Source organism: Corvus hawaiiensis, chromosome 26, assembly GCF_020740725.1.
Source record: "Corvus hawaiiensis isolate bCorHaw1 chromosome 26, bCorHaw1.pri.cur, whole genome shotgun sequence".
In the NCBI taxonomy this organism is placed as follows: domain Eukaryota; kingdom Metazoa; phylum Chordata; class Aves; order Passeriformes; family Corvidae; genus Corvus; species Corvus hawaiiensis.
In genome coordinates, this window is record NC_063238.1 from 41682313 (window position 1) to 41708473 (window position 26161).

The 26161-nt window shown below is 42.5% G+C and overlaps 1 protein-coding gene across 4 annotated transcripts in view; it reads right to left on the reverse strand.

Annotated features, from left to right (window-relative positions):
- SLC45A4 (solute carrier family 45 member 4) overlaps positions 1 to 26161 on the reverse strand; it is an 85248-nt gene that overhangs the window by 40730 nt on the left and 18357 nt on the right. The window contains exon 1 of one of the 4 annotated variants that reach the window (XM_048286403.1): positions 21870 to 21968. The exons of the other annotated variants lie outside the window; for them this stretch is intronic. The gene's annotated coding sequence lies outside the window, so the exon portion shown is untranslated. Of the gene's footprint in view, positions 1 to 21869; positions 21969 to 26161 lie in introns of those variants that run through there. 4 annotated transcript variants of the gene reach the window in all.

Consider the following 26161-nt stretch of genomic DNA (forward strand, 5'->3'; position numbering starts at 1 on the left):
CAATGAGAAAAATAAGCACAGACTATGAAAAACTGGAATGAACAAACTGAAAAAGATGGAAAGAGTCCTGTCCAAGCACTCCTGAATATCTAAGGAAAAGAAGGAGAGGACTGAACAGAGGCAAACTACCCCTTATCTCATCCTCTTTGAAGTTTATTGCATTAACTTCCAGTCATTTATACAGCTGTCGCCTGTCTTCAAGATTTGCCTCTTACATTATCATGACTTTCTTTTATATGCAAGGGTACAGACTGACCAAAGTTGTCTCAGAGCATGAAGAGCTGCATTCAGTTTGCTCACAGGAATTATTTTCTAATTATGTAGGAAATACCCTAACTCAAAGATTCTACGGTTTAAATGAATTTTAACTTCTTGATGCTGAAAGGAAGGATGAAGAGACACGTAGAGCCATCATTGCATACAATGTCTTTTCGTTGTTTACCACGATCTTCAGAAGGGAAAATAGCTAGGAATCAATTAATCAATTATTACAGAATTTAAATAGGCTTTAATGATTCTGGTCACAGTTGTCATCACTGCATTAGGACCTGTCAGTGATCCATGCTGCTCAACACATCAAAAAAGCCCCAAACAACAAAACCAAGCCCAACTAAGTGTACTTTTTCATGAAATATTCAAATGTTTACCTGGAAAAAAAGTGTAAGACTGCAGAAGTTGCCAGTCTAATGGGAGAAGATTTTTGTTCCTCCCAGAGCCTTACAACTTACCCTCCTCCAATGCTTCAGTGAGTGCATCCCACAGACATCCATGCTAGCAACCACACTTTCAACTGTGAATCATTCATGTCAGGCTGACAAGCCTGTAAGTGCCCAGTCATTGAATTTATTTGTCAAATACTTTTCTGCCACATTGGTTTATGCTCAGGTTTTCAAGTAATCTGGCCGTATCTTGAAAAGTTATCTAGACTGACTTAAGCTTAGCTTTAATATTAGCATTAGAAATAAAGGCATTCTGAGTTTATCTGTCTTATCCTCGGGCTAAATAAATGTTTGGCTGAGCACTTCTACCGCCATATTGCAGACAAGCATCACTTATTATTCCTTCCACAATTCAATTCGAAGTGGACAATGGGTTCTGCTTCAGCATCTGACTGGCTTGTGAAAGGACACATCGTTTGGGCTTGTGCCTTTTCAAGAGTAAAATGGCTTTTGTCCAAGCATAATTGCTGGTGTTTTGAGTTCAAATGCTCTGTGTTCCACCAAAGAGAATGCTGCTGTGAAAGAGCAGTTCTTAAAGGCAAGACTGACCTTCAACCCCTCTGCAAGCATGGCTACACCACCTTACAAAGCCTTGCCCATTCTCAAAATACATTAAACATTACTCTGTAAGATCGGGCAACTGATTTTGTAAAGAAATATCACATAAAATACATTACCAGATTATTACACTGCTTACACTCTAGGTTTCTCAATCACTTTAAGCTGGTATAAACAAGTACTTCCTCTAAGAGCACCAGTCTGTTTTTCCTTTTCTTTGCCCCTGGTTCCTTACCCCCACTGCTTCCTGCACAGCCACACCAGCAGCACAGCAGCGAACCAGACACTGTAACTGATCCAGGCTGAAAACTAAGCTGACAAAAACATGTCCAAGCAGCTAAAGAAATCCTTTATAAAATCAGGTTGGCTGCATGGATCCATACCATTATAACAGAGAGGCACAGGAGTGGCTGGAAGTGTCCCTTTGGGGAGCAATTCCCAAAGCCAGTGTGAAATTGCAGCCCACAGAGGAAAGGAGCTATCGGTGGATCCCTGCGGCTGCAAGGTCAAAAAGCAAACTCATCTGCCCAGCTCCAGACACCTGCTGTGCAGAAGGCAGAAGGATCCTCAGGCATGCTGGGAAAGCTCTCATGTACTTTCCTTGTACTTGCCAGATGCAAGGCAGAACACCACTTGCTTGGCCAACAGGCAGCTATTTTCTCTCTGGTTGTTTTGCGGCTCTGTTGCTAATTATTAGCAGCTGTTTATAGTAACAGAACTGGCCACAAGGGATGTTTTTTTGGCCCATGTCAATACTCAAGTGTTCAGTCACTCCACTAGGAAGAAAAGCATCTAGAACACATACCTGGAGGTTTTGGCCCAGCTGGATAAATGTGCTCAACTACCCTACTCGAAGTTAGGAGGATGGGCTGTATCCCTCTGTGATCTGATTAAGTCGTTCCATCATAAAGGTGTAGACAAACCCTGTGACTTTCTGTATAGGTGAGTCATAAGGCCTTTGGTTCAAAAGGGCAGCAATTATAAGCAGGCAGTTGTTTGAATTCCCATTAAGACTTCTGACAGCCAAATGCAAACACTGAAAGCTTTTTAGCTACTACTTTCTAAAAACAGAACTGTATTAACCCTATCAGAGGGGGAAGACTATATTTTTTTTTAAAATCAATTATACCATGTATTACTTAACAGCATTCCCATACATGAGCTATATTACCTCCAGATCCTGAAAGTCAACCTCTTATTTTAAAACAGTCTTATATTACACTGGACTGGCCTGTTGTGAATCACTAAAACCCTTCCAAAGGAAAAAGGTTAAGGCTAACTGGGTGCAATAAAGAACCACATTTGACATGTCCCAACATCTAATTCATCATTCAGGTCATCAGAGGCATTGAAGCACAACAGCATGGACCAGCTTCTTCTAAAGGACACCATGCCTAAACAACCCTATGACTAACACTGACTGCAGGTCAGATTCTTAGCAAGTTCACCTTGGACACCAAGATAAAAAAAAAAAAAAAAAGGAGAAAGAAAGAGAAAAGAGTGACTGGAAACAGCACAATGCTTTTGCATCGTGACCTGCTTTTGAAGCTACCACACAATTTAGGCCACAGAAGCAAGGTCTGGGCAGGGGTAAGTCATTCTGCAGCACATTGTGAATTAAAACAATATGGAGCAATCCACCTCACACGGAGAAACAGCATTTTTTCCACTTCTTCCAACACAAACTTTTGCCTGCCCTCAGGACTCTTCACACATTGTAAGTCAGTTGATGTCTTTTACAACCTCTGCCTTGCTATTTAAGACAGAACACAATGTTTGAAATATAAATTCATCTAAGAGAAGCAGATGATGCTGGCAGCTTTTCTACTCTTAATGCCGAACATCTGACATCCTCTACTCCCCCAACAAATAAATATCCAAACCACAATGCAAAACATAAAAGGAAGGGTGTGAACAGCTTGATTTTGGAAGGCTTAATTAAGACTTGTTGCACTCTTTCCTCAGTATGTATACAAAATTCCAGAAATTATTAAAGCCTGACATACACAGGCTTACAAACTCCAGCCCTGCCAATGTTAAATCTTCCATAGGGTTTTCTGCTTCCTTTTTTCCATAAAGCACGGCCCTGATTAGAACCCCCTTAGCTTTCTTGGGGCCCTCTTTCCATCCCCTTGGAGCTTACTCAGAAGATGACCAAGAGTAAGATTTTGGCTCCTGCTGGAAGATGGCATGATGCAGTCACAGATGGCAATCTGGGCATGATAAACTCCCCTGATGGGATTTTTCCTGCCCAGACACATGAAGAGAAATAGAAAGCTCTAGAGGTAAGGTGGAGAGGTGAAGGTGCTTGTGACACCAGGGAGAGCAGCTTTGTAAGACAGCACTATTTCATCATTCTTTGTATTTTGGGGGCCAACATCACTTCTCTGTTCATTACTGGGAAAAATACATAGGAAATCATGGGTCTTTATGCAATTACTGAAACAATTCTGGGAAGCCATCTTTTTAAGAGGGATCCAGAATTTAATGTGAGACAGACTTTATTCAGTGGATTGGATATTATACTGCTCCCTAAAGGCACAGCCTGTTACTAATATTAGATCAGATTACATTGTTAAATCACAGTTGCTACTGTTTTTAGTAGGAAATACTTCATTTTGTTAAACTGGAGAGGTGGCATTATCTGATTTAACTTGTATTTTGATTTACTGATAAGTAAAAAAGTCATATATACTCACATTACCTTAATGTTTATTAATACAGATACATTAAACAAGTAAACAGCTAAGGGGATATGTGCATAAACAGCAGTAGAGAAGCCTTTAGAGCTAATGGAAAACATAACAGCTGGGACCAGGGATGCTGGGAAAAAAACAGGCACTAAGAAGCAGTTTCACAGCACAGCAAAGGCATAGGCATGCCTGATTTGTGACCGCTGGATCTCCAGTTAGTAGGTTCTACACCCAGAATTAGGTAAAGGGCAAGACAGCAAGCACTAACAGCTCTCAAAACCAAACACTTACAACCAAGTCACCACAAAAGCACAAAACTCAAAAGTCATGGGGACAGAGATCACTTGGGCCAGTGTGCAAATATGCTGTTATGGGCTGACATTGTTGCAAGTAATGACTTTCACTAAGAAAACCCACTGATTTGGTCAGATAGGCACAAACTTCAGTCTGGCCTAAGCTAAAAGTATGGTCCAGCTTGGAATGGTCCTACTAAAAGATCCTCAAGTTTTTAAACCATGTTGAACATGAATGTTATCTCCCATCAGAGTTAAGTGGATTCATTCCCTCTATCTCTGTGAAGCAGAACAGAGGAAAACAAAATTAAGGCTATCATCAGCAAACATCTTAATACATAACCAAGTGGATTAACTGCACCAATCCCACCTTCCTTCAGAAGGAAGGGCAATGTCTAACCCAGTGGGGCTGCTGGTGCAAGAATAATCCTATCAGGGCATCGTTGCCAGTAGCATTTTCTTTTCCTTCAAGTTCTTTCACCAAGGCTGTTCTTCTGATTGCAGGGGGGAAAATGGAATACACCAGAGCAACCTTTTCAAGTTACTCCCCAGAATGAGAAATACTTTCTGTAATAGGTTGAGACTAGAGTTTTGCATGAATATTCATCCATACTAATAGTCAAGCCAGGACTGATTACCTCTGTATTTACAAAGTTAGATATTTCGTGCAGATGCTACTGTACCTACTATGAAAAGCACATTATTTTCACGTACTGGCATTTAAACTAATCATATTCACTGCCTGAAAATTCACAGCCTGGTTTCTTCAGGCTGCAAATGCTTAAGAAACCCAAATACTGCCAGAATATGTATTAGACAATTACAGAAGCTATTCAATAGATCAAGACAAAAAAGAGCACAGCATAGATCTTCATAAGCCGACTTCCTCTAGCATATCATTAACGTCTGCAAAGTCTAATTCATTGGAATTATCTCCAATTACCAGTCCCTAAACGCATTACCATCATTCAATCTCAGAAAACTCTTAAAGGAAGCTTTTGAAAATATCCCTAGAATTTTATTCACCCTCCAACAAAGATGGAGAAGTCAGGTTTTTGACCAGGTTTTACTAACTCTGAGGAAATAATTACTCCCTCAGAAAAAAACCAAGGCATCTCAGAAGAGGGTTTCTCACATTTCAGATTCTCCAAAGGGTTTGTAAACAAGTATATATGACTGGTTATATCATCTTGCACTAAGTGTTCTCATTTTGCCTTGTTTGAGTGGACTCACGGATCAAAGGGGAACCTCATCACCGTGACTGCTTGGTAATAAACCAGCATTTACAGCCTAACTTGCAGTTTGAGCCCACACCAACTCATCATGATTGCTGGAAATTGTCTCTTGTCAGCACAAAGGAGAGAGATTCCTTCCCTTCCCCACCCAAGCTTCGCTGAGCTTCCCTCCATCTGAGCCAAGGAAAATACTTTAACATCCCCTGATGAAGTATTAAATGGAACTCATCACTACAGTACTGAAAGAAAGGAATAAAAGTGTTTAGAGATAACATTTATTTATTACTTACTTCCTGGCACCCAAAGAATCCCACCTCCTCCGAAATCCGTGCTACAAAGGGTGTGGTAAAAGAGCTGCTTTTCACCCCTCTGGCCCCACACCTTCGATGCATGAGGTGGTGCTAATAGAGGAAATGGCAGGTTTAGGGTGCAGCACCTTCGGTAAACATCTCCCTTTAGCAATACAAATAATTACAAACAAGCATTGAGAAAGCATACTCCATAAAAAGTATTGCTGGAGCACTTGAGCAGATCCCTGCTCCAGTTTTTTAGGCTGTCCCAAATACCAGTGTGACAGACGTGTTTATGTACACTGCCATGAAGTAGAGCTATATGATTTAGTTCCTCAGTTATTTAGACAAACATTTGAACTGACCTAGCAGTGATACATAGCTTGTATATTTTAAGGAAGGTATTAGAGAAACAAAATTAAGAATCCCCTCTTAACCCCAATAATTATTAAACCTTAAGAAAATCAGAGAATTACTGTTTGGTCAATAATATGGATAAATCAGCACTTATAGGTTGCATCACCACACTGATTTCAGACCTTATCTACAGCATTTAGGATCAATACTGTAAGAACCTCCACAACCAGTACTTCTAACAAAGTAGGGAACACACACCACATAAGAGTTACACCTTATAGGAGACAGAAATACAGGTAATAAACAGACAATATTTTGGCCAAGTTACAAACAATCCATTTTAGACAACTTTAGTGCAAATAATATGCTTTAGACAGCTAGCTTATAAGCAGCCCCACAGAAAGCTGATGGCTACATTTAAGAGCAGCTTGATCAGGACATTTTGATTTTGGACAGTGAACAAATGCTATTTTAGAATGTGTTTTGCCAAGCTCTAACCCTGTTAGAACTGGCAGGATAAGATATTTACTGACATGTACACTAAAATAATAAGAGACTACAAGTGCTTGGCAGTTAGACTTGATACATGAAGACCAGCTAGCAGGGCAATATTTAGAGGACACAAACTTCTTCCATTTGTGACTCTGTAGAACTACAAAATACTTGGCAAAGACTTGCCAGAATTTGGCATTTTTACCTAATTTGGGAATGACTGTCAGCTGTTCTCCTCTTAGAGGATGCACAAGCTCCAGCATCCATGCCACTTCAACAGCAGACAGCTGGACCACTATGGGATGAGACCTGCAGCACTTCTGCACCAGAGAAGTGTTTGTACCCTGCTGTCACACCAGTGCAAACACTATAGAACTACTTGCAAGTGAAAATATTTGAAAGCAAACATCTCCCAGTCTAGATTTAGCCCTCTCACAGTCAGACAATTCAGTCATGCTCTGTCAGTCCATCAACTTTTCCTGTATGCTTCTTGCAAAATACACAGCTGCCATCCTCCAAGGAAAACTCAACATATAACCCAAGGGACAAAGCTGCACTGTGAGATGGGGGTGGAGCTCATCCAAGGAACTCTAAGCATCTTCTTATTATCCAGAGCACAGGTCTTTCACCCCTTTAAGTCTCCACAGAGACAAGTTTCCAGAGCAGAGGGGTTAAGAGGAATCAATGGTTTCAGCAGCTGCACTGTAACTGTTTGTCACAAGCCAGCTGGGACTACCACAAGCAGGCTGTAAAGGCAGTAGAGATGCTAATGTACATTTAAATACCTTGAACACTGGTTGCCCTTGTGAGCTGTATTCCCACTTCCTGCCAAAAAAACCCAAAACCAAAACCAACCCACCCAAAACAACAAGCAAATGCTGTTTGAAAGGCATCTAGTCTCCCAAAAGCATTTTCTGTTGGAGGTTACTATCAGATAACAGCTGGATTACCTAAAACATCCTCAGTGAATTAAACTTTCACAGGCTAAAGTAGCTTTTCTTGAATATCCGTAAGAACTAAACATTGTTGCAATAGTGTCTACAGGACTAGGCAGCCTTCTTTTAGGAAGGGGAGAGTTTCTTTGCATTAAAAACATATTTAAAGTCAACAAGTCACAGCCAATATTAATTTAGCTGTAAGATTCAAAGTGATTGCACTTGAGTCATTCTATAGATACAGGGCTGCTGACATAAAGAACAGGGCAGTGAGAGGTTCAGCCTATACAAGCATAATTGATTGTTTAGAAAACAAAGCTAATCTAGTGGTTGTTTCTTTATACAAGGCTAATTGCATACCAGCTAGAGCGCCTTTCCAGATCATTCTCAGAGGCAGAATGAATTTGTGGTCAGATAATATCACAGGTATTTCTCTAAGAATGCAGAGCTGCTTTAATACTAGCAGCCACTGAAAGCAGCGTATGTGAAGAGCAAAACAATGAGGGAAACACCAGAACTGCAGCACACAAAATAGCTTGATACCAAAATGTAACAGCTGAGCTGGCAGGTTATCCTACTAGACATCGAATATCCTCAGAAAGGGGTGGGATCCTCTCTGCAAAGTGCACTCAGAGAACAAGCAATCTCCTTCGCTCATTCTATTACCCTGGATAGATCCTGAAATCTCAAGCCAAGGGGGAAATCCAGAGAAAGAAGTAGTAACCTGAACACCTGACAAGGTAAGTTTGGCTTTGTGCCTTTATTGTTTAAAGAGACACCAAAACACATGTGCAGTTAGTGTAAGCTGCCTTCAGAGGAAGGAATATAAAAGCAACTCCACAGACTGTGAGTAGGTGCAAATAACAGCTGCAACTTCAATTCAGGACCAAATATCTCCTTAAAATTTTTAAAAGGCACACCAACTACAGCTTGGAGAGTAACAAGTTTAAAATTTAGTGATTTGAAGGATAAACAGGAACAGCAATGTCTTGCTCAGATAAATATTTTACAATTAGTCTAACAGGCACCTAACATTAAAGGACCTCTCAGCTCAGGGGCTGTAGGGCTGTTCACAGAAAGAAGAAGAACGGACCAAACTGTGAGCTGATCAGTGAATACTGCCTTCAGTGCACTGAAGCTACCTGCTTATGCATCTAAACAGACAGGAGCATTCTCTGAATTTGAGTAACAACATCTAGCAAGAGTGTGGGCTTCACGAAGAGAGTTAAGTTAAACAGCTCTCATTCATCTTCTGTCATCCACACACCTTTATTAAAGTGCTTAAAGTTTGTGCCTGCATCACTGACATTTCCTCATCTTGCTCCTCTCACATTCAGTCTGGATTTGTTTCTGCTGCTCTGCTCAGATGGCAGAAGAAGTACCAGAGCAAGATTTTTAGTCTTTACTCTTTTCTGTGGTTTAATCATCTTTATGGTTTGGCAGCAGCTGTTGGGAACAGGCACAGCACAAAATAGGGATTCAGCTTTGTAAGCTCTCAGAGCTTTCTGTTCCCTGATCCTAAAAGTATAAGGGATGCAGACTCTTCTCACTGCTCCTCTGGAAAGCTGAGCCTGACCTCACAGTATTCCAGATGTTACATTTCCAACTGCCTGATCTATCACTCACAATCAACTTGCAAGATTCTACTTGCAATAATATATGAAATTTCTCGATTTTCAAAACTGTCTTGATGTTCATCTTCCAGGAGACGGCAACTGCTCACAGCAGCATCCCAAGCAAGGAGCACCACTAATGGCAGAGGTCAGACAAAGGATGATGGGAGCACACATACACCTGGCTGAAGCTGTTTGGTGGTTTTCACTAGATAAACTTCAAAGGGATGTTCTCTTTCTGTGCTGCAGAAGAAATCACAGGCTTGCAGCTGTGGGGGAAAATGGGGGAGACCAGGAAGACAGTTGTAATTTCTACAAGGGAATGAGTTAAAGTTGCAAAACTAAAGTACTTGAATGAATACTGCACATATCACCTATCTCAACTTTTCAAAGAGTTTTACGTCTTCAGACTATTTCTTTAAACAACTGCTCTACTTTTAACTGAACACTTTCTGTTATCAGTTTATTCTGGTACAAGATAGTAGCTTGGCTTCTACCCCAGTTCCCATGAAGATAGTTAACACTTACAGATTCCTTTCTCTAACATCACAACCAGCTAAATCCATTTATTGGAGATCATAAGGAATAGGACATTCATTCCTGAATTATTTTGCTGTCTCACTTTCTGCAAGGAGTTTATAAGTAACAGTTTGTTGAACAGACTTGCCATTCAACTTCACCAGCTACTTGGCAGTGTCCTAGAAAAACAGACAAAAGGTTGTTACCTTCATATAGCAATGCATATAGTCCTAAGTATTTGAAGTGCTACACTGCTTAAAGTATACACCTGTTAAGAGCAGGCAAACCAAAAATATGAAGTGACGGAAGCTTTGAGAAACTGGCAGTTATCCTGGTGACACTGTGGTGATGTTAACTTTGCCTAGTATTTCTAAAAGCCTTGTGTAAGCACTTCGGCATACTGGATAACTTGTTATAGGTCTCTGGTTCAAGGAAGAGATTTTAGAATTGATTCCAGACAAGTAGAACTGCCTGAATTTGGTCACTCAGGAAGTCTTCCGGGGAAAATTCTACTCTGAAACACTTGAAGATTTTCATAAATTAGCAGTCATGTAGGATTTCACAAGTTTTATTAATAAGCAGTAGGATGTACCATGCATCTGTGAATATATTCAGACTCTGTTAAACTTAGATGAAAGCATCACTGAAGTGGGCAGGACACTCAAACTCAAAGGACATTACAACAGCTTCCACAAATTTTGCTGTGAAGAGTAGCTGACTCCAAAACAGTATTCCTAAGTAGGGTTTCAGGAGCTTTCTAGTGTCGGTCCAGAAGTATTATCAGCCCATGCACTGAGAGCAGGTTTACTAAACAGGGATCTGTAACGATTCAAAAGGATAGTGTGAAATAAAACCAAAAACCTAGCAAATATTTATTCAAACACTGCTCCTTATAGCAGTTTGGAGAAGGGATTGCACATTTTTCGGGAAGACCTGTGGATTCCAGCAGAGAAGCATAACCCAAGTCAGTACACCCTGCTGAAAAGAGGTATTCTCACTTTTGTCCTAATGTTCTCTTAGAGGTGAGGACCACCTCATATGACAAATGATTCCTTATCAAGCACAATAACTTCAGCCAAATGCTTCAGTGAGCAAAGCACATTGTAAATCAGATTGAGCCAAGCAGAAAAAAACTGGGAGAGGAAATAATCAAGAGGATAGGACCCAGAAGACATGGCTACAAAGTCTGAAGGGCATGAGATTATTTTACATCTCTAAACAAAGTCTTGACAGAGGGTTTCAAATGTAGGAGCTGCTGAAAGCACAAAAAGGTATCAGAAAGGTAATGATTGGGCCAAGTTGTAACCAGAATTAGAGAATATTTTCTAGATGCTATGGGTAACAGAAGTGCTATTATCCATCATGGGGAGGACAACTGGCAGGTTCACTCCTGCCTTGCCCCACTCATGGATCAACTTCTCACAGCTCTACATGCTGAGGGTTAATTCCCTGCCATTCTCTCACCTTCACTTGTGAGCACACACTATTTCCCACCTCCCAGAGCCCACAAAGGCACAGACATTTGCATGTGCTGCATGTGCGGGTGTGAGTCTTCAGCAGTAACACAGGAAGCTGAGGAAGAAAACTATTCATTTCTTGTAGCTTGTGAACAAGAAAGTACATCTAGTATTTGACCAACAAAATCTTAAAGTTAATGCAAGTTACTGGTCAACACAGAACTATTTGACATTTTACACTTTAGTCACTTGTCAGAGTGAGGAAGCCCAAAGGGTGATAAATTTCATGGTTACTGAACCTTATTTTAATGAAATGCGTGGCTTGCCCTTCTGGGCTGTATTTTATTTTGGCAGCTTTACTGAGAGCATTGTGCTTAGTCATTTTACTTTGTCAATTACAGGACTAGAATATGCAAAAAACTAATGTTTTTACTGTTTGAACAATCACCTGCCAGATTTTCAGGAGGAATAATATTTGATTAAAGCAATCAGCAGTTAACCATAACATATCCTTAAATGTTTTAGGTTTTAAGAGCCTAAATAGATTGAAAAAATTTATTGTTGCTTTGTACAGCAGTCAAGATTTAATAGATAAAACAGGGGCACCACATCCCTTTTATCTAACTTAAGTGAAATCCATTTATCATCCTGTAAAAGCTTTAAGTTTTTATTCTTCCAGTAACAAATTTCAAAGTTCATTGTATTACCTCTATATAAATATTTCTGCAAAACACATGGGCAGACTGTTGACCCATAAACTTCTCTGGAGAAGTACAGATGATCATATAGTAAAACAGTCACAATTCAAAAGGTCACTTCCATTTTGTTTTAAACCTTCCCTTTTAAGCAAAAAAATATTTAAATTCAAGTTTCAATTCCACATTAAAACAGCCCTGATGTGACACATTACTATCCTTAACTTGTATTCTGGTTTTCAGTCAAGCTGCAGTCAGTTTAAGTTAACTTAATTGGGGTAAAGAGTTAGGGGATAAAAAGTCATAGTTTATGAGGAAAAAATAAAACCTGCAGGAAAATTCCCATGGCGCCTTTGAAATTCTTCCTACTTATCTGTAGTAATGTGAACAGCAGTGTGCATAACTCAAACATGTTTTGGCTAGGAAAGCTTTTTCACCTTTCTCTGAGGACTTTGTGTGCTCTTGCTCACCACTCATACATGAAATCTGGAAAAACAGAATGAATATACAGTGTGCAACTGTATTCTGCATTTTACCTGATGAAAGAATACTTGTCATGTTACAATAAGCATCAACCAGGCTTAAATCTTGACTGGCACAGAGAGCAAAACTCAGCCTTCAAAACATGGAACTGAAATTAGCATGGACAAATTTCCCAAGTATGAAATGTTAATTCCTTCTGAAGAATAGTGCAATCAAAACAGACCCCAGTTTACTTTAGGACACATCGGCTAAATCAGCCATCTGGGCAGGATCCTGAGAGGCCTGATCCCAGATTTCTTTGCTGAACAGAAAACAAACTGCACACATGTATGTGCCTTCTCACATGCTTTTTATTAAACACTCCCTACCATGAGGAGCAGGCCTGACAACCATTTGCTGAGATTACACTGATTTCAGAAGCACTGGCAGTTCTACGCTGCAGCCACAGCTGAATCCCACTAGTCTGTGAGCAGTGACACTTGTCTGTCACGTTGGATACATCCTCCCCACATATGCCAGGAGTGAAACCCTCCACCTACCTGATGAAATAAAGCTTCCCAGACTTTGAGACTTTTGCTGCACGATCTACAGTTTAAGTCTGTGCCTAAACTACTTAGAAGTCTTGGGAGTGCAGATCTAACATTAAATTACAGGCCCAGATATAAACAATGTAAGATGTATTCATCACTCATGTAAGCCTGCTGTATTTTCATTATTCCCTGCAAGGCTGAAAGGGTCACAGCAATACTACAAGCCTAAGCCCTTTCAGATGCAAAAAGACAAGACTTGTGTAGCTTTAGTCTTAGCTGCTCACATCAAGCAACTTAGAGCTCCAGTTTGTCCTGTGAGGCTAACGAATTAATGAAGGAAAATTCTGGGCTCCTGCTTGCTTTATCAGGATGGAGCAGAGAAGTTTCCAGCCTTGGCTTCCTGCTTTCCTCTCAGTCCAGTCCAGTATTTTAAAAATTTCTCTGGTGAAAGCCAAGAATTGGCCAGTGTTCTTGTTATTCTCATTCTTTGAAAAGATATGACTATTACCCAGACAATGAGAAGGAAGTTATTTAATCCCTATATCAACAGTGAGTAAGAAAATGAAGTATTATAATAACAGGAGCGTAACTGCATCAGGTAAAAATTAAAAGTTATGCTGGACAGTCATTAATGCAAAAATAAGGAACCCATTTTTATTTAATATTTTGACACAGGCAGGCTTCCATTCATTTTCTAAGTTACAGGGAAATGCAATATAAATGAACTGAATGCTGCTATTGGAGATAAACCAAGTGTTGCTTTCATTTGCATAGTACTTCCACTCTGACCACACTCATTTAGATGCAAGAAAGAGTATAGTGCATAGTGAAGGTGTTATAAATAGAGAGTTGAAGTACTTAAACACATACCCTTATTAAAAATATACCTTTAGTATTAAAGCTTGGGGAACCATTACCAACACCTCTTTATTTCAGACTATTTTTTTTCACAGAGAAAGCAATTTTACTGCAACTGCCTGAAGCACAGAACTGCAGCAGCTTTCTTATCCCATCTCCTAGGGCAAGATCACCAAATCATTTGGACAGCAGAAATTTCTGCATGTAAAGCTGAAATTTTATTCCCTACTTAAAGAATTTGTCTTTTGCAAGCTGTGGTGTGTGTGTGCATATATATATATATATATATATATATATATATATATATATATATACACACACACCCACATACACACCCAGTCAATACAGTAATTGCATGTAGGGACTTCAAGCTTTCTCTGGCAGGGATGTTTGACCCCGGGCCACTTACCAGCAGTGGCTTTGTCAGTGGGTAGCCCCTAAAACTTCAAAGGTCAGAAAAGGCCATCGGGACACATCAGTTACTAAATTCCAAACAGACAGAATGAGGCTGTGATCCACAGTCAGGGCAACTTACCAGGTTCATTGAAGGATCCTGCAAGTGAGATTTTTGGCAATACACAGACTCCTCACAGAGCCACCCAGACAGGGAGTCTGTTGACAAAGAGCTTCTTAAAGAGGCTGAAGTGCAGGGAACAGTGTAGCCAGTATTGTACCAGTGATAAATTCAGGCATTAATTACAACCAGTTATTCAGTAACCAGCCTTAACAAAGAACTGGAACTGATTTCTTAGAATGTGTTAATTTAGGAGCACAGTTAATGAGGAGAGCAGCTACTAAGTGCAGTTCAGGGAAATACCAGGCGGTGTTGGGCTGCTGGAATGAGCTGGAAGTTTGTAGTTTGATGAATGTGCATGTTTAGTAGTTTGCAGTTAAAAAAACCCCAAGTGCTCAATAAGTGTATCTCTACCACAAAAAGGTAGTATGATGCAGTGAAATCTCTTCAAGGAGTACAGAGTCAAGTTTATACTGAACATCCCTGACACTCATCAGGTTTTACATTGACAAAGTGATTTTACAGAGATCTAGCCATGAACAGGCTAAGAATACCCTGAGACAAAGTAGTGAGGCTTTATCTTAAGTCATCACACCAAGACTATCACTTGCCCACAAATATATCCTGCTGTTCCTAACCAGTAAAAGGCTTACTAACAATACAATACCAAACTCACTAGACACACAGGCATCTGATGTTAGCACAAAATTCACTGTATGGGAACCCAAACCCTTTTATATACAGCTTAATTGGGGGCTACTACACAACTGAAAGGCCGTGGTAGTATCCAGGTCATATGCAGACAAAGAAGATTAGAGATCCCACTAGTACTATAGGGTCAAAAGGCTTATTTTCAAATGGCACCCTGAATTGTCACGCAAAGTATTCCAGAGCAGTTGTCTGGAAGAGGACACACCTTATCTGATTCAGTTCCATTTCTTCAGTAGACTGAAAGATCGACTATGCAGCTGCATAATGAGAGTTTTGAACAGACTGTATCTGGAAGATGACAAATTGGAAAGGTGATCTGAAAACAAAGCAGCAGAAAAGGCTCCAACTGTAACGCCAGTAATGACTGTAAGAGCATGAAGGGAACAGATAACTGCCCATTCACTCTCTTTTTCAGCCCATTGAAGGAAATTTTTTGACTTTTAGGGAGGCGGAAGTGCTATGATGTTGGAAACAATCAGGGTACCTGTGCACTGAGAAGTGTAAGCCTTTTCCCTCTCTACACCAAAGTTAGAAGCAGAACAAGAGCCAAGAAAAAGAACCAGCCTACATCACAAGCTGATTCCCCCAGATACATATCAGACAGCAAACAGGACGTGCACTTGAAGTGCTGGTGTTAAAGCAAGCTGTGCATTTGTTTTGGGTTATTTTTTGAACTCTTGGGAGTTAGCTGGCCAGCCACACTACTCTAAGGAGCAATAGTTCAGACTGTCAAATCACTCCTCTGGGAGTACCCAGAGCCAGACTGCTCAGGCCAGTGTACTTGCTCAGATATTCCCCTCATAAAATGGGAGGAGTATTTTTTACCCTGCATGTGTGACTTCTTCCTCCCCACACACACACAAAAAAAACCAAAACCAAAAACCAACCAAAAAAACCCACAACCCCCTGAAACTCTTGTTACCTGGAAGCACAGATCCAGCATCAAGACTATTTAAGAGTTGACTCCTGTTCCTGTTATTTGTACTTCCATATGATTGATAAGAAAGTTGTAGGTTAAACAGTGCTCACGTTAAATGTATTCTGGAAGACTGTTTGCTGTGTGTAAGTGATGATAGGAAATTAAGTGGCACAGAAATCTGACTGCTCTGCAGTCATCACTTGCTGGGTTAAGCCATTGGTTTCTGGATGTGGTCCAGAAAGATTGATCACATATTCAAGGACAGAATGCAGAAGATAAGAGTGACATGCAGTTGTGCTTTTGTAAAAGAACACTGGGTTCGGCCCCCAGTTAGATCATTTATTTATCTGGCACTGAAGGGTGATAATGGCTTGTTTTCAAGTCTCCAAAATAAATGAATTATACTGCATGCAGAAGTAGTCCAGGCCAGCCAGCAGAGAATAGAAAATATGCAGGGTCAGCATAACACTGGTTTCAATTTCAGTTACAAAAACATTAGAGTTCTCATTTAAAACAAGATGAGGAAACTAGGTCCTCTCTCCACTCTGCTGAGAGAACCAACCTTGCTCTCCTCAGAACACTGACAAAATCCACTTCAAATATAGCTCAGCAAAACAAGTCACGGTAACACCTTGCTGCTGCCATTTACACACTAGAATTTTCTTAAAAGCATCTTTGGCTTACGGTTAGCACTAAGCTTTATCTCCTACGCTTTTATGCCTTGCTACGTGAGCAGCAGCTATTGACTGACAATTTCAGTCATGCAGGGGAAGTATGTCTCAGTCCCCTCCCAGAACACCTCAGGCCACCAGATTAGTCCATTTTCATATAATGCTGCAAAAGACTGTGTCAAGCCTGAAGTGTCAGTCCAGCCAGGTCTCCTAAAGCTGAAGTTTAACAGTCTTTATCCTTCATAAATGGGAGTCCTGGAAATCAAGTCTTCCCCAGCTTTAACTGGGTTTTAAGTTTTATTAGTGGTCCACATTGTGGAGACCAACTTCCCATCATCTATAGATTGAGATTCACGTTTTGAGCAGAATACATGCCAGCAAGAGCCAAACCAAGGTCAGGAACAGCTCTTAAGCCAAACCCAATCATTACCCAACAAAGGCCTTGTGTCCTGATGCTTGCCAGAGTCACTTGCCAAGAGCAAGTTTGATGAGGAAACCTGGCTGCTTGTCCCAAGTTGTTACAAAGCCGTATGCCAGCTGCAGTCTAAATGACTGCACAGCACTTGTTGGAAGTACCAGCAAGAAGGGGCTTTAGTTAATAGCCACCCTGTGCCAGTTAGGTCACAGCACAAACCACTCCATGGCTCAGACATTGCAGTGCTCTGAACCCATCGCTGAGATGCCCGAAGTCCAGCTTTTAACTCAAGACAAATTTAGTCTTGGGCAACTCTATTGGAGGTCTAGATTTAATAGTATGATATCAGCTCTTTTTCATGCAGAGTATCTTGTTTCACTTAGAGGAATATTATACTTCTGTACCACACTAAAGAGTAATCAGAATATTTAGAACAGCAATAATTATTCAGTGCTTGGATACAAGAGCCCTTCACTGTTCCAGATGCGAGATATAATATCTGTTTACCAGTGGAAGCTTTGGGTAGTTTCTCTGGGCAGGGCTGTGACCCAAATGCAAGATGTGTGGGTAACTGATAAGCTGCCGACCTTAAAAGTCACCTGACAGCAGCAGTTTACTGAAAGCATGCAGTCCTTAGTTCACAACACTCCACAGCTTAACAGTCTCTGCTTCCATGCTTGGTTTCTGGGCTGCCCAGGATCTCCTGTCTGAAAGGTGACTCTCAGGCTGAAACACCAGCTGTCAAGTTGTACACCTAGTATCAGTCATCCTGACATCATTCTGCTTCAACTTTGACAACTGGATTGTTTTCTGTTTTTGCATGAAGCCTTAAACACACAACTGCTAGAAAGTTTATTGGACTTGATACAGCCATTACTGGGCAGATGTAATGCTCTGCTTAGGAAAAGTATTGTTTCACTCACGCCAGTTTAGTGCTGGTATATTAAGCTAAGCAATGCCCGCTGCACTCTGTAATCCCCAAGTCAACAGGCTACTCTTGAATGAAAGTGTTCAGTAAGGCTGACACTACGTTGAAGGACCAGGAGCTCCAACAGAATAGGTCAGATCAGTTAACCCATCTGTAAGGGAAACGACTGCACACAAGGCTGTTCCATTGGAGTTTTGATGAATCTTATGCCTATAGTTGGAATAGGTCACAGCCTGGGATCCTGCAAATATTACAGATATAAAGGTCATGGGAGTGACCCTTGCAAAACCAAAACGCAGCACAAACAGTTTTTCATGTTACTCATTACTCTGCAAGCTGCTAAAGCTTCCTCCTCCATCACAACAGCCTTGTCACTTCCACAGGGCTCTCCTAGCAGGTCAGCTGGAAAGCTCCATTTTAACTTCAATAGCTTTGCCTCTGTTCAACATGCTTTTACACTATTAAAAGTAGCCCATAGCATTGCAGTCAGTTTGAAGGGCAAGTGAAGCTTTGTTTTTACATCAAGCACACCAGCACATGTGTACTGTTGCTCAACACACTGCTTGATCATTTGATGCAAGTATTTTAGGGTGGCTTATGGTGTTTGAGGGGCAGAGGAGGTTCAGACCACAAGTTAAGCTCAAAAGCAGCTGCCAGCTCCAGCTTGTTGTGATGGGCAACATGAAGGATTTCATTGTTTTGCCTAATATGCAAGCAGCAGTGCTCACATACTGCGAGTGAAACTGGCTTCCTACTCTAGGAATTGATGCTGGAAGTCATAAGGCGATCAACTAAGGATGACAGCAGTGCATCACAGGCAGTTTACAGACCATGCTAGAAAAGATCAAATGCTCCTGTGTAAAGGAACTGTTTATAGCTTAAATCAGCGTCTGAAGAGTTAAATGCAGCTGTGTTCACAACTGCAGGCACTACCTAGCAGGTCATTCCAGCCATCATCTTCCCACTCAGGAATTCATGACTCTTAAAGCTTCAACATCTTTTCTAAGCTACTCAGTTGGCAACATATTTTAACTGCAAGAAAGTTTTTCAAACATTAGATGCAGCTCACTGGTGAATTACTCTGCAGGTACCATCCAATGTTAATATTCTCATTGCTTTTATAAATGATCCATTTAAGTTTATACAGGGATAGAGGCAGAGTCCATGCATTCCTGCCTCAGCACACAAGCAGAGCAACATTAGATTTCCAAGTCTTAACTTCCTAGCTGCCAGAGAATCCAGGACCGGAGTGAGTTTAAAGGTAATTAACCCTGGAGGTCACAGCCCTGTGAGACAGGTCCAACTTCAGCCTGCTCTCTCAGACCCTGTATTTCCACCTGGAGGAATCAAGGCAATTACTTCAGAAAGCTCCTCAGATAGGCTCCACACTCGCTTCAGTGTGAAAACCTAAGGTCACATGCACTTAGACGTACAAGCATGTGCATTGTTTCACTCAGCTACACCAAGCTTCACTGGAAGCCACGAAAATATTCTACTTGTGTTGCCCCAGTGAAAAGGCACATGAGCAAAGTTGCACTTCATGAGTTTTGTTGTAACATGACACAGAAGGAGCAGCAGGGTCACCAGCTGTCAGTCAATGTTCCTGCCACCTTCTCATGACTAAGGACACCTCCAGCAGAAGACAACTTCCCTTGTCAGCACAGGGCAGCACAATACAACTGTATTTAAAACAGACTGAATTTTTAAGGCACATTTCAGCTTGGAGGGAGAGGATTGCCCTCGACTGCATGCAGTCCCCACAGCATCCAAGCAAGATCACGTCAGCAGATACTGCTCATTCCTTTCTCAGCAACAGACTCCAGAGAGCAGCAGGCTCCTGCAGGAGTTAACCCGCAGTTATACAGAGGGTTTATCTGTAGAACCACACATTTTCCTTTTGCTGAAGATGCCTCAGTCATACATAATTGAGCACAAGAACTGCTATCCTTTACTTGCTTGCAGAGGCACAGGCCAACCCATGTAAACTGGCCTCTGACATTACAAATAGCTAACTAAAATAGAAGTTGTTCCACTGATCCCACCCTTTACCTCATGGAAATTGTTATTTTGTCATGAAAACTGCCTTAAGTATCCAATTTAATCTAATTAATAGATGAATGAAGCACTCACTTCCAAGACAGCAGCTGCCATTACCTTTGGCATACACAGGAACTCACAGATGTTTTTGGATGCTTCAGAGACTACTGGATGCAGTTTTAGGAGTTCAAGGTAGTGTCATCTTTTCAAACTTACAGTAAAAAGCACTTCTGTAAGCATCTACAGCCAAAGTGTCAAGTAAATAGCTTAATCTCTTGTCTGAAACCTCTTCCCTTATTTAAGAAGGGGAAGAATTAGGCATGTTGAACACTTCATCAATCCAGGATAATCACTAAACAAACCGAGCGAGGAAGACCTTATCTTTTGCAATACTGGTGGAAGAAGTCACACAAGCCATGTCAATGCAACCACATCAACAACCCCCTCTGCCAGATATTTAGAAAAAAGCCTGACTTGGGAAGGGAAGCAGGAAGTATTCACCAGCTCGCTCTTTGAGCTCAAGCACCTGCTCAAGCCATATTTCATTAAATATTTTAGTAGCACTGTCTGATCACAGCAGTGGAACATGACGCAGCTCACACTGGAGCAGTTTTTTGCAGAGCAGAAAGGATACATGCTGTAACAGTGCAATTCCTTCCCACGGATCCTCATAATGCTGCAGTTATTTGGCTGTGCTCTGTACCTAGTGCTGCCTCTCCTTGTAGAATTCTTGTAACATCTCCTTTCCTGAAGGAGAAAACATCTCCTCTGTCTAAGATGCAACATTCTGCATTATCTTTCCTATCCTTTCCCATTTATAAGACCCTGAATTAGCCAGGCTCCAGCAACATTGATTCACTCACCGCACCCAGAGCCAAGTCAGAGTCTTGGCTAAATATTTTCCTCCCCTCCTTTTTCCCCTCTATACCTAGAGAATACTGAAGGCAAAGCACTCCAATAGAAAACTGCCCCACTGAGAGAGTATTTTTCCAGGTCAAGCAGAGCTTCTGCACCTGCTAAAGGTGCTAAATTAAGGCATGTTAAGAGTTGCAGATCACCGATAACGTGATCTTAAGGGAAACTGCTGCATTCATGGGAGGTTTAAGAGTAAAGTTAGAAGTAATTTCCCCCAGTACCCTCCCACCATCATATCAGGCAAGGGGAGATTCAACTGGTTTGTGATAAAGCTTTGAGATCAGGTTACAGCTTAAGTGTGGAATTATTCAAATAGCAGACTACTGAAGTTTAATAGTCTGAAAAGCTACACTAATTCCCATCTTTGATCCCTTTGTCAAGTCCTCTTCGAGCACAGTCTCCACCCAACACAATCCCAAAGGGGCAGTTAATGAATTCTGATGAGAACGAGGTGGCTATCTCAGACACCCCAAACAAGTCTTTCCGACATCACCTTACTCATTCCTCATCCCTTCCCAACCTCTGTGGCCCAACATCTCCTTTGACTCGATTTCTCACCACAGCACATGGCATTTCCAATTTCCACCTCTGCAGCTTCGCATCTCCCTCACCTCCAAGACCCTCATTATCTTCCCATCTTCATGACTTCATATAGCCCTCATTCCAAAGCTCCCCAACCCTCTCACCTTTCCAGCCCCGTAACTCCTTCACGCAAAAAGTTTCTCAGCCCCTAACCCCAAACCTTTCTCATCTTCACCCCAACTCTTCCTCACCGTCATTAGCCCCTCACCTCCCCCACCTCAACTCTTTCTCACCTTCGCTAGCCCTTCACCTCCCTCACCCTCACGACCTTTTCACCCCAAGCCCTTCCTCGCCTTTACCAGCCCCTCAGCCCCCTCACCCGAAACCCTTCCTCGCCTTCACCAGCCTCTCATCCCCGTCACCCCACAGCTCCTCAGCCGCCCCTTGCCTCCATACCTCCTCCTCACTCCAGACACCCCTCACAGCCCAAGCTCCCACCGCGCCCCTTACCTGCCCCCGGGTCTCCCCCTGCACCCGGGACCTGCTCCGTGCGGCGGAGGGGGGAGGCGGCGGCGGCGCCGGGGAGGGCGGGGGGGGATGAGGGAGGGAAAGAGGGAAGGGACGAGGTCACTGACGGCGGCGCGAGCGCGGCAGCACCGGGCAGCGGCGGCCGCTTTATACCGGGTCCTCGGGAACCGGCACCCGCTTCCGCTTCCGCCCCCTCCCGCCCCCGGCATCATGAATATGCAGCGAGATAGGCGTGGCCTCCCTGGGGGTACGCGCGGTGTGAGTTATGAATATGTACCAAAGAGGCGTGGTGTCATCGGGCTGGGCGTGTTGCTCATGAATATGCAAATAGAGGCGTGGCCTCGGGGCGGGGGGGACGGGCGGGGGGCGTTGCTGGGTGACGGAGGGAGGGCTACGGGGCTGTCCAGGCATCCGCCGCAGGGGCGCCCGCCTGAGGGGAGGCGAGGCGGGCGGTGGGGGGGCAAGTGTTAGAGAGTGACAGCGTGACAGAGGGATACAGAATATCCACAAGGAACGTCGAATCCAAGTCCTGGTCCTGCACAGGACAGCCTTAACAATCCCACCATGTGACTTGAGAGAGTTGTCCAAACACGCCCTGAGCTCTGCCACGCTTGGTGTTGTGACCACATCCCTAGGAAACTGTTCTAGTGCCCAACCACCCTCTGGGTGGTTATTACCTTTTTGTAATATCCAACCTAAACCTCCCTGACACAGCTTCAGGCCATTCCCTCGAGTTGTGTCACTGGTCACCTCAGAGAAGAGATCAGTGCCTGCCCCTCCTCTTCCCCTCACGAGGAAGATGAAACTGCAATGAGGTCTCCCCTCAGTCTCCTCCAGGTTGAACAGACCAAGTGTCCTCAGCCACTCCTCATATGGCTTATCCTCAAGGCCCTTCACCATCTTCATTATTCTCCCTTGGATGCTCTCTAATAGCTTTCTATATTATATTGTGGTACCCAAAACTGCACGCTATATTCAAGGTGAGACCACCCCAGTGCAGAGCAGAGCAGAACAATCCCCTCCCTTGCCCAGCTGGTGATGCTGTGCCTGATGGCCCCAGGACGGGGTTGGACCTCCTGGCTGCCAGGACACTGCTGACTCATACTCAACTTGCCATCAACCAGGACCCACTGGTCCCTTTCTGCAATGCTTCTTTCCAGCATCTCATTCCCCAGTTTGTGTAGAGGGAGTTTTTTCTTCTGCTCAGGGATGAAGGATGAGCCTGTCGGCACTTCTCCTGGGTTGAAGAAGGGCTCTTGGTTGGAAAGGGAACACGAGTGGCAACCTGAGGGCAGATGGAGGCTCCACCTGCACTGTCCCTGCCAAGGTAGTGGGTGTTTGCACAGAAAGAGAGCATGGAGCCCCTTGCCCCTCTCCAGCAAAATTGTGCCAAGTACAGCTCCAAACCAACATCTTGGAAAGTGCAGGAGTGGGTGCCACTCTCTGCCTGAGATATTACGAACATGCTGGTCCCAAATAGCTGAAATTGTCCTTCATCATGAAGGAAAATAACACCTTTTCCTTATGTTTGGCTACAGTCAAGGTCCCATCCTGACTCCCTACCTTGCCCCTGCTGCTCTGCCCACCAGAGGCCATGAGCTGCCTCTCCTCATGTCCAGCCCAGCACTGTGATGGGGTGTGTGCCAGGCCACCATGGAGAGGGTGACATGTGGTATTTGTCATGTATTTGTCACATCTGCAGAATACAATCAACACACAGCACCCAGTGACCCTCAGGACATTAGAACACTTCATTCCCCATGGCAGCCATAGCCCTGCCACATTAGAAGCACCCTCTGCAAACTTGCCATAAAAGACTGTGGTTTTTTAGCGCTGGTGTGTGTTTTTTTATTCCCAGTTAAGGTCTCCTAGCCTTAATTGTGCTGACTGCATTGTGCAGGCTAGTGTGATATTTAATTTTCATTACTTACATAAACTGGGGATGCATAAAGCAGCGTGCGAGTGGCATGTAAAAATGCACGTTACGTTGCGTAAGTGTAATTGTTTTCTGTTTCTTGACATGCCGTTAAGTACATATCCAAACCATTTTTTTTCATGATGAACTTCTTTCTCTACAACTCATGAATAAACAAACCATGAAGCATACCAGACTTCAGAAGAGGAAAACCACAGGAGGCAAAATGGAAGAACTGTACACATCTATTAAAAAGCAAGATGAATCTTGAATGTAACAGAGAGACTCTATTACAAGTCCTAACGAAAAAAAAAGACAACAATATTTTGTTCTACAATGCTATTATCAATATGTTTTTGATTTAGGCTAATTCAGATGGAGGGCTGAAAAGCATGCATGACCACAGTCATGCACAACTCACTAAATTAACCATCCTTTGGTGAGGATGTCCAAAGTCCATTCAAAGAGTGATGGTTTTTAAGACATACTACTGATGTTTATAAACACAAAAAGTGTCAAAATAATTATCTTAAGTAGCCAAATGGTGAAGATAAAGGTTCCACACCCATGACAGCCCAGTGTAACACCTAGTCTTGACGGCAAAACAACGTCCGTTGTATCACAACTGTGATAGACCTTAATAAAACATTAAAGTTTCTTCCATAGAAGAAACACAATATAACCATACTTATAGAAATGTCTGATGGTTCTGTAAGAAAAAACACTTGAATGACTTTAGTGGAAATTCTGAGACGCTAACACCCCTAAAAACACCAAGAAAGGATCTCAAGATATCATTACAACTTCTAAGATGTGCTTCTTGTTACCCATGGGTTTGAGGCAGCCCAAGCTGCCTGATGTTTTGACGCCTCATTTTAAAATAAGTGAAAAAAAAAAAAAGTACTTCTTTTTTAGCCCTTTTGTTGCTTACTGTTGTGGTAAAGTGGGATCCTTACCTCAGCCTGACATTTTAGACCCGTTCTGGCAATGTCCGGACATGTCCGGACATGTCCAGATATTTCTCCATTGTATTTCCTCATGTTATTTTCACTCAAGAGTTGTTAATTCTCAGCCTTTAGCTGAGCCTAAACTCAGAAAGGGTAATTTTCCATAAACCAAATATTTTAGTTTAAAAAATCTGATTTTTGATAGCGAGTGAGGGGGTGGAAAAAAAATCCAAGGAAACAGACCCACCTTTTCCCTCTGAGGTTTTTACTCAACTCCAAATATTTAACCCATAATAAATAAACGCACTCTCATGTCTTGGCAGGGGAGAAATGAGCGTCAGTCAGGAGCCTGATGTGCTGTCCAGACGTGTGCTATGTTTGCCCGGGAGAGGGACTGGGAGAAAAGCCCCTGGACTGTGGTTGAGAGTGGGGTTGGAGACAACCCCTGAGTGCTCTCCTCAGGTCCCTCCTCAGCAGGGTGGTGAATCCTCTTCCTTGGAGAGTCCCTGGGCAACGTGTAGGGATTTGAGGCACTTCAGGGAGAGCTTTTTCTAAAGAAAGCATCCAGAAGTCACCTTAAAATCTCTCTCTGGCTCTTGGTGTGCACGTACCCACTTTGTTGAGTCACGTAGTTGGAGAACCCCCCCAAGGTACCAATCCCTTGCTTACCCTCACTTCCACTGGTTTGTTTGGCATGGAGTACGCGAGGACTTTAAAAGAGAAATAACCTATGGGACCTCAAAACACTGGAGAGCAACATCCTGCTCCAAACACCTTGCCTTGTGTCTTGGCATAGATGCTGGAGCAAGGGGTCTTCCCTATTTAATGAGATATGTTAATTAACCAGACGGCAGGCTCAACAAGCTGCCGTGAGTTCTCTGTACTCCATTTCACAGGTACTTGGCTTACCAAATTGTTATGAAAACTCACCATCCAGCCAAGCCAAACAAACACCACCCCCAATATTATTTTACACGCGTGTCAAAAGAAATAACTTGCCGCAGGCCAAGCGGGTAAAGGAATTTTACGAGGCTGCATCTGATCCTCCCTTCTCCCCTCCCTCAGACAGTTAAAGAAATGTTTGTATGATGAAAGGGGTAAGGGAGCAGAGGACAGCTGGTTAGGAATTAATGAAATGTTTGAGCATTATCATGCGATAATGGATTTAGCTGACTGTTTGCCAGTGTTCAGATCTAGTGTGAATTGCTTTATATGAAACAAGGGGATTCCTAGACTAGACAAACCTCCTGAGACCGACGCTGCTCCTAAATCCTTTCAAAGCTGTGATTTAAAAAAAGAAGGTAATTCTTCCTCTGGATGGACAGAAGCCCTTGGGATTGTTTTGATTTGCTTTCAGACTTAATGATATTTGACACAGCCAGCTCTCTGAGGTGTCTCCTAATTGGGAGTGG